The following is a 10,025-nucleotide window of genomic DNA, read 5'->3' on the forward strand; positions in this document are numbered from 1 at the left end:
CACCACATCCGGGGTCTCATTAACACCTTGTCTACCATGCAAAGCATAAAATCGATTGTCCCTTGGGGCACCACTTTGAGAAGCACCTCTACCCAAAGGAGTAGTGTTAGCACTTCGGACCTTGTTGCGGATCTTGGGACACTCAAACCTCTTATGACCCACTTCTCCACATTCAAAGCAAGCACCCGAACCCTTCATGCAAGGACCACCATGCTTCCTCCCACACTTAGGGCATACATCCATAGAATCCACTTCACCTCCCCCTTGAGGTCTAGGAACATTGATAGCAAATCCCCGGTTGACATGAGGGTTTCCTCGGCCTTGATGAAATCTAGCACCCTTAGGGAACCTATTCTCCAATCGGGCCCTCTTGGCCTCATGCCCCCTTTTCTTCCTCAATTTCTCCTCCTCCATTTGCTCGGCATAAGTCATCAACCGAGACAAATCCATATCTCCAATGAGCATAGCGGACCGACACTCCTCACTAACCAAGTCGGATACACCCATCACAAATTTGTTCATCCTCGATCTAGAGTCGGCCACCAAGTGAGGTGCATACTTAGAGAGTTGGACAAATTTGAGGGCATACTCCCTCACACTCATAGCTCCTTGCTTCAAGTTCATGAACTCCACCAACTTTGCCTCCCTAAGCTCAAGAGGGAAGAACCTATTAAGGAAAGCAAGTTTAAACTCCTCCCACAACACCACATAGCCATTACCTTTCTCACCCTTCCATTGATCAAACCAAATTTGAGCAACCCCATTGAGTTGGTAGGCCGCCAATTCCACCTTCTCACAAGCACCAACATCCATAATGGTTAAGATTTTGCATACCTCATCGATGAACTCTTGCGGGTCCTCATCCACCTTTGAACCATGGAAGACCGGAGGTTTCATCCTCATGAAATCTCTCACCCTTTCCTCCGGGGTGGAAGTTCGAGGAACTTGGGCTCCTTGTTGCACTTGGTTAGCTACCATTTGTGCAAGCATGGTGAGTGCATCACGGAGCTCACCATTGGTGGGTGGCTCTTCCGGTGATCGGGCCCGTCTTCCCCTCATGTTTGGCATGATGATCTAGCAATCCAAAGAACAAGCGTTAGGGAGGAATTAGCTTATCGCACTCTAAGCACGACATAGAACATGAAGAAGGGAAACCTTTCCTAAAACGTTTTGTAGCCTCCCATTCATAGTCGTGGCGCGCTTCACAACCATGATTAGGACTCTACTCAACGCGGTGTGTTGGACTTTGAGGATTTAACAACTTAGTGCTCTGATACCAAGCTTGTCACGACCCAAGCCTAGGGCCTAGATGTGACTTGGCGAATGAGGAACCCGAAGGAACCCCAAACAAGCCTCTCAAACTTGTCATCACACTTCATCGGTCGCGGAAGTACATTCAACATTAATTAACGGGAAATAGGGACTAAGGGCAAACCATTTCAAAATGACATCATAGAACAAGAGTCAAGCTCATTTACAAAATACTTGTCCAACACACACCTCTACATACATAGATAGGATGGGGCCATGACATACTACCGGCTCCCCTCATAGTCAAAATACAATTGCAAGCTAAAGTCTCAAAACATAAGAGTAGGAAACATAACATAGCCCTCGAATCATTGAGGACTCACCAACAACTCGGATAAGCACCGTACTAGCCACATGAATGGAGAGAAGGATCAAGCATAGCTCCGGTCCCTACGTGGTGACATCATGTAGGCAAAATATGCGTTAGTACTTGGAATGTACTAAGTATGCGGGGTGCAACACAACAATAGACAAGGATACAATCGAAATACAAGAAATAGTTTCATAGGCATTATGAATAACAATATGAGGATGCATGATAAAAGTGAAGTCAAAACATGTTTAAGTAAATCTATACTAATAGTAGATATCATATGTGTATGCATGATCCAACCAATCTATAACCCCAACTTAGGATGGGGGATGCCGTTCACACCCGGACACCCTGGTGGCAAGGTATAAACCCCTCACATGGTTGATGTTGGTCACACCCCAAGCATCCTAGGTGGTGAGATATAAACCTCTCACATGGTTGATGTTGGTCACACCCCAAGCATCCTAGGTGGTGAGATATAAACCTCTCACATGGTTGCCCGGTTCTTTTCCCCCGGATCGGGCATGGTCATGCAACACTTTATATAGGAAATTCCCATTAGGCCCTAATGCAATCTCACGTATGGAATGAACATATACACAAGCTTAGTTTGTCATCAACACATCTTTGGATTTCCATACATCTCGTAACTCAAGCTTTAAAGCATCGATTCATCAATTCTCCATAATTGGACATTTTATCAAACACCTTGAAGGCATGTAATGGAATCAAAGAGCATGGAAAATAGGGTAGTAATTATGCAGCCAAATCAGTGAACAACCTACAACAACACGATTTTAACACCCACAATACCACATGAAAATCTCCACATCCATTCCAAATTTAGGTTCAAGTTCTAGAGTCACAACATGCTCAAAACAATCACTTTTCATGTTTAAAATTCAATGTGCAGGAAATTATTACAAAGAACAAGACTAATTTATGAATCTTAACTTAAACCATGAATTAGTGAGTAGAATAGAGTCTAGGCACTATGGGTGGAAGGACCCATGAGTTCAACACCACATACCTTGAGTTTTTATGAAGGTCTTGAGAGTGTCTTCAATGGAAGCTTGGAACTTGGAGCAAGAGTCTCTTCAATCTTGAGGAAGGTTTTGGATTAGGGTTCTTGAGAGAACTTGAGAGAAAATGTGTCTAAGTATGGGAGAGGTGTTTTGGGAAATGTTTTAGAGATGGGAATTGAACTAATGGTATATAGGAAATAACATATGCCCTTTGGAAAAATGGTCCAACAGTTGGAAAAAAAATGAGGCGGGTGAACAGTAAAAACGTTCACTGGAAATTGCCTTTCCTGCCGGACAGATTTTACGAAATTGGGCATAAATTCTTCGTCCGAACTCCGAATGAGGTGAAGCGAAGTGCGTTAGGTAGCTAACTCAAAGGGCTTTCCATGGATATGTTATTAGCCACCCAATAATTTGTGTGCTAGGATATATGACCCTCCAAAGTAGACCCTCGAAAAAGGCTTCACTTGGAAATTTCGGATTTTGATACGGTTGCTCTTAAATTTGGGTTAGACCCATTTCCCACTCAATTTGACCCCCTAAACAAGAATATGAAGTCGGATTTTTGAAAAATGAAACGGATTTTTTTATATATAGCTAAACAAGTTTCAGGTAACTTCCGAAGCACATTTTTAAGAACTTTTTGGGTCATTTCAAAGAAAATGAAGTACTCCACAGCCATGAATCCCTCTATCTCTCCCTATGTATGATGTGCAAATTAGAAACAGAGTGAGATAACGTGTATTAATTATTAATGTAGACTTGAGGATCAATAATGTAGCAGTGAATGTAGTGGTCGAGAGCTATGAAGTTTCATGTCAAAATCGACAAAAAAGAATATATTAGGGGTTTGTTTTCTTCATTTGTCCTAGTATTAGCGGAGAGTTATGTGGTACATATATGGAATTCTTTGGCTGATAGAGTTTAGCGGAGAGTTATGTGGTACATATATCATAGTATCAGTTTAATTAATTTTTTTTTGTACCAATTCACATAGTTGAAGGGTATTTTAGGCCCTTTTCAGTATAGAAAATAATACTGACATCAAAGTTAACGGGTTGAAAATGCTCAAAAGTTGGTTCGGACACCAATAAGAGAGGGCTTTGTCCACATGTATGATCATGATTGGTGTTCATCTTTTGCTGGGGATTGATTCTTTAGACGAAATTGTTCAACATATTGTTTTTTCACGTTACTATCAAACTTCATGAATTTTATTTCCCCATTGATTATCTCAATATACGTCTTGATCATGATATTAGTTTCTTTTCTCGCCAAATTTATATCGCCTCGATTTCGAATCGAAAATCCTTTTCCTTTCCCTTGAAACCTGCTCATATGAATACATTCTAGTTAAATTTGAGAAAACATGATTCTGAGAAGAATTCTTTTATAAACTTCTACAACAGGAATCAGAATTTCCAAATATCGTTTTTCACTTTGAAAATGAAAAATTATACTTTCTTTCAATCTTCACAAGGAAACATGGTCAAACGTTTTATTTTATGAGTTATGGATCACATTTTTTCTTGGCTATTGTGTTATGAATATATTACTTATATAAAGTTTGGAGCAAAAATACTTTTTTTTTCTACCAAACCAATAAGTTAAGGGATGGCTCTCCCCCTGCATCTATACGGTAGGGGTGGCAATTGGACGGGTTGGGTCATATTTGAGCAGGTCCAAATGGGTCAAGATCCAACCCAACCCAAATTTGTTTGGGTCAAACTGGATCAAGTAATGGGTCATAACCCAATCCATCCAATTTTTACTAAGTTTTAATTATTTTAAAAAAGATTTTAGTACCTAATAAAAAAATTCTTTATTATGGCTATATATAACATATTAAATTGCCGAATGACCTGTGAGACCCTTGTACTTGGCTCCGTTTGTCTGTTGAACCCTCCTACTCATCACTTTGCCAACTAAACCCTTAAACCCATCAAAATGCAACATGTAAAGCCCTTTTCTCCCAGCTCAACTAAGTAGGATGGTTCAATTTTGAATACAATATCAACTCAATTTTTAATAGATTGAAATGAGCTGAGCCCAAACTTAAACAGGCTAAACAGATTGAGTTTTATTTTGTCACCCTTAATAATCTATAAAAATGACAAAGGGAATTGTACTAACCAGTTGAGTAAATTCAAGTGAACCTCCAAATCAGTGATGTATGCGAGATTATGCATTTCATTTAGGGAAGGAGATATCTTATGATCCAAAATTATCTCTTCACCAACATGCCAATAACTCCAAAAAAAGTCTCCAAGTTTTTGAATCAAGTCTTGTTAAAACCTCGAAATCATGTTTGTTTACTACTCTCAAAGCTTTCACTCCTAAATCCTAATCCTTCAAGCCTTAGTTTGAATCTAATATTCCCAACTCTTGGATCTGAGAATCAGCGGCGTACGCATAAATTTTTATAAGCCGTGTCACCTTTTAAAAAAAATAAAAAATAAAAAAAAAATAAAAATAAATATATATATATATATAAATTAACGTATATTATTATATATCTTTTTCAAAAAGTAAAATAAAAAAAATGTATTAACTTAAATTTTCATTAAAAATAATAGTGTTGAATATTTTTTTTTATATAAAATATCAAGAGAAGAAAAAATAAAAAGCAACAGAAGAAAAGAAAATATATCAAACAATTTGAAGCTCCCAAAATGTATATATTGTTGACACCCAATTTTGACCCTCCACTATTAAATTAATTTTCAAACTTCTTAATTTTTGAACAAATTGAAGTAATTGTTTTGGAAAAAATAAAAAATACTTTTGAAATCATTTTCAAGGCAATTTTCCATTTTTACTATAAAATATATCTCTATATACTTAAAATATATAGATTTATATAATTTTTCAATTTGAATAAATAGTTAGTAAACCGTTTTACCAAAAATAGAGTTTTAATTAAGTACACATCTTATTTCCTTTAAAAATGATCACAATATAATAAAGATCTTTCTTTTCGAAATAATTATATTGTGTTGTCGAAGTTAAGAATCTTAAATAATTAATTAGATTCATAATTTATCTCGTTTACGTTTTATTGAATTTGAACTAAATCAATAATTTGGTGAAAATGTAAACCAAGGGACCTATTCCCTCTTGAAATTCTTTTAATTCAATTGGGCCTCTAAACTTAGCAAAATCAGCAATTACCCATTTTCAAAGACCCGACCCATTTCCCCTTTAAACCCATACTCTGTACTCTTCTTCCTCACCAACGCACATCTCTAGCGAATTCAACCAAAACGACCCAAAACATGAGATTCAATAGAGAGGAATAATCCAAAACGACGCCAAGGTTCCCTTTTTGCTTAGCTTGTTTTGTCACGCGGAGGGCACAAGCTCTTGTACCCGCGATACAGTCCAAACGTTCCCAGACGATAATATTCATTTCAATTTCCTTTTTCCTTTTCCAATTTCGTTCAAAATAGTATGAATTCGTACACTCTCCAGCTCACCTGAGCCTTATCCTTTAAGATTTTTGAATTTGGAATTCTCCCACATCGGTTCTATCCCAGAAATTCCCCTCAAATCTCTCCTGTAAAAAGCCCCTCTCTTCACTGTTCAAAGGAGGGATTTTCGGAGACCAAAGAGTACCCTAAAAGTTTTGGAAATTCTTGGTTCCATAGTTTAAAATTTTGTGGCTTTTTGTGGTTGTTCGAGTTTAAAGAGGTGGTGGAATTATCTACGTCAAACTCGTTGTCCAGTTCGCTGCTCGGAAAGAGTCTATTTGGATTCCCCACCTATTGCATATTCTTCTTTTCGAGTCAGCCTCTACCAAGTTACGAAAAGGAAGCTCATATATTGGGTTGAGACCCAAAAAACCAGCAACAACAGTAGCTCCAAAGAGCTAAAGTGAGGAGCAAAAAAACCCATAATTAACGAAGCAGCAACAACAACCTTAAAAGGCTGAAAATGAAGAGCAAAATTGGGATAAAAACCAATTAGATATGGAGCAGGGAAGCAGTAGTCCAAAAATGGCTAAAAAATTAGCATTTTTTTTGGACTTAAAGAGTTCGAAAATAGTGCCAGCAGCAGCAAGCGGACTTAAAATTATCCAAGCTCTATTCGCGCTTTTGTTTTCATTATATTGTCATTTTGTGATAATTGCTTTTTACTTCTAATATTTATTTTGTTAATTTAGATGAATCCTTGGGGAAGTTTTTCAAATTTATTATTCATTTTACTTTAATTATTTAAAATTTTAAACTCTTTGAAGTTAGGCAAAATCTAATCTTTAAGACTAACTTGAGAATTATCCATATTCTTTCATAATTAGTATTTAACTTTCAAATTCACGTTTAAGTTATTGTCTTGATTTTTTGACTCAAAGCTTGACTCGGATAAAATGTTAAGTTAAAATTATTATTTTGACACTTTAACATTTGACTTATTTGATACTTGAAATAAGATGAGTGTATAAATATAAAAAGACTTTTTGTTATTTTTAAAACAAGATTTTTCACAAGTAATCTTAAGTTTTCTTTAAAAATTAGCCAACTTTTAATCCGACGGTCAACCGCATGTTAGCGGATTCTCTAAGGTGCCTAAATCCTTCCTTAGAGTATTATTTGAACCCTTACCCGACTCTAGTTTATTTAAATGTTTTTCTTTCAAAATTATCTTTTTAAAATGGTTTTCTTAACTTTTCCTAAAAAATTAAGTGGCGACTCCCAAATTATTATTTTTCCAAATCAATAAAATTGCCAAAGTTGCGAAATGGTTTCGAAACTTTAGTTTTTGAAATCGGGTCGTAACATATAGAGAAGAAGTTGTCTAGGGATTGGAACTCGAGACCCTCACTCAGAAATTGAAACAATTAACAAACTGATCAACACTCACTTTTGTTTAAATAGATAACACTGAATTTTATATATATTTGTTTTCTTCTGTTTTTTAATTATATATATATATATATATATATATATATATATATATATAACATTTTTTTCCAACAAAGCCGTGTCCCGTGACACCCTTTGGGCTTCCTAGATTTGCCTCTGAGCTCAAGACAAAAGTTCTCTGAAAGTCTTGTTTTGCATAGTGAAAAATACATCGTAAAAAATTGGTCGAAATTCCTATCATTTGACTCTAAAAAAAGAAACCATGACAACTACTCTCCTTGTCCAACAATACTTGTCCACTATTTTGCACACTTCTTAAAAACTATAAATAGAAGAATAATTTTAATATATCACCCTTTGAATATAATAAATATAACATCTTGAAAAATGTAATAAAGAAATAACTATAATTAATGATAAAGGTAAATTAGGAACTAGTGTAAAATTATCTATTGATTTCATAAAGTGGACAAGTATTATTGGGCATCCTAAAATAGTATAGTGAACAACAATTGTTGTGCAGAGGAAGTAAATAAAAATTGAATAAGTAAAAGTAATTGGAGAGGGTATACAATTAGAATAATTATTTTTGAAAATGGAAAAAAGTCCAAAATACCACTATATTGACAATTGATAGAATATCATCATTACTAGTTTATCCTCTTTTGTGAGAGAAACGGTCCATAGTACAATTTGGGGAAAATTCACTGAACAAATATTGAGAATCTTCCATAACTGTGGAGAAAAACAATCGTTCAATTTCTCAAATTTCTGCTATGCAATAATGGAATCGGAAGAAGATGAAAGTACTCATCAAAACCCAAAACAGGGCAAACCCATTAACCATTCTCAATTTCCATCAACTTCAATGCAAGATTCAACCTTTACAATCCCTATTTTGGCTGAACAACTCATCATTGAAATCCTCAAAAGGCTTCTAGTGAAATCCCTCTTGCATTTCAGGTGTGTTTCGAAGTCTTGACTCGGTATAATCTCTAGCTCTGATTTTATCATTACCCATCTTAGTTTACAACAAGGAATAAAAACACCATAGGATTATGTTGAGTTTTGTTCAACCTGAATACAATCTTAAGGACCGTTCTCTTGGTTCTTTGTTATTTGGGTCTTTACTGAGGCGTTTGATTTGGATGATCCTATGAAAAATCACCATAAATTTGTTTGGATCGTGGGTTTTGTTAATGGATTGATTTGTGTTGCTATTGAGGATAATGATTTTTTAAAAATGGAACCCGTCGATTAGGAAGTTCAAGAGATTGCCGAATTCTAGGATGACATTGAGGTATGGTTTTGATAGGACAAGGTTCATGATGATTATAAGGTAGTGGATATTTTCTGTATTTTTGGTGCTGGTGGTTTGTAGATGTTGAGGTAAAGATATATGGTCTAAAAAGTGATTCTTGGAGAAATATTGATGATTAACAGGGTGAGGTGTAGGTGAATGATTCAGGTAAGTTTGTGAAGGGTAAACTTCATTGGGCTACTACTGCTCATCTTCGTGAATATAATGGATGGGATATCATTTCTATTGATTTGAAGGATGAGAAATGGGGAAAGATAGAGCACCCCTGCTATGAAAAAGGAATTTTTGATTTTGTGTTGGGGGAGTGTTGAAAGATAATTTTTCTGTGCTTTGTAATTATCACAAAACTCGGGAAGACGTGTGGGTCATGAAGAATTACAGGGTTAAAGATTCTTGGAAAAAAATGTATACCATCAGTTGTCCTAATGACCCTTGGAAGTATATGTTCTCTCCACCCCTTTGCATGTCAATAAAGGTGAAATTTTGCTCGTGTTTGGATCAATTTTCGTGATATACATACCAAGTGATGATTCGATCAGATATTCGGAAGTGACTAACTTTGATGCTTGTCTTGAGGTGGAATTCTACACTGAAAGCCTAATTTCTCCCGTTTTACAAAATGAGCCAATGAAGTTTGCTGAAGCTCACATGAATGACAATCCCATGACTTGCGACATGTAAGAGCTCTGCTTAATGCATTTTTCAACATGTGTTGTTCTATTTGTTTCTTTTTGTCAACTATACGCAATATCTTTACACTAAATATTCTCCGATAGCTTTTTTTTTCTTTCTGCACAGTTCAATGAAATCACTTGTCGCAAGAACAATTATTTGGTTATAGTTTTAAGTGTCTACCACTAAATAAATTGAACACAATGTTGTTTTTCACTTCTTGAAGTGATTTAAGGGCTTCTTTTGCATCTAAAAAAGGCAAACTAAACATCATGACCATTAGTGACACGGAAATCACGGCAGGGGATCTATGTAACCCTTGATAAGGGTAATTCTTTTGATCCAGGGACTTCTTTTACTAGTCTTCTTAGCTGAAACTTAATAATGGGAAGAAAAAAAAGGAAGTGTGGGAATTATGGAATAGGAGCTAAAGTAAATCATACTATCCAATTTTGGTTTTCCTCCCTGATGTGTATAGCTTGCTGTTAATTTTCTGTCTTCTTATTCTATTACATATTTGG

At 35.8% G+C, this 10,025-nt stretch overlaps 1 pseudogene; it reads left to right on the forward strand.

Moving 5' to 3' along the window:
- Positions 1 to 8,295: 8,295 nt before the first annotated feature.
- Positions 8,296 to 9,513, forward strand: LOC125821990 (F-box protein CPR1-like; annotated as a pseudogene).
- Positions 9,514 to 10,025: the final 512 nt, after the last annotated feature.

This window comes from Solanum verrucosum, unplaced genomic scaffold (assembly GCF_900185275.1).
Source record: "Solanum verrucosum unplaced genomic scaffold, falcon-dt-bn FXZP01000303.1, whole genome shotgun sequence".
Classification (NCBI taxonomy): domain Eukaryota; kingdom Viridiplantae; phylum Streptophyta; class Magnoliopsida; order Solanales; family Solanaceae; genus Solanum; species Solanum verrucosum.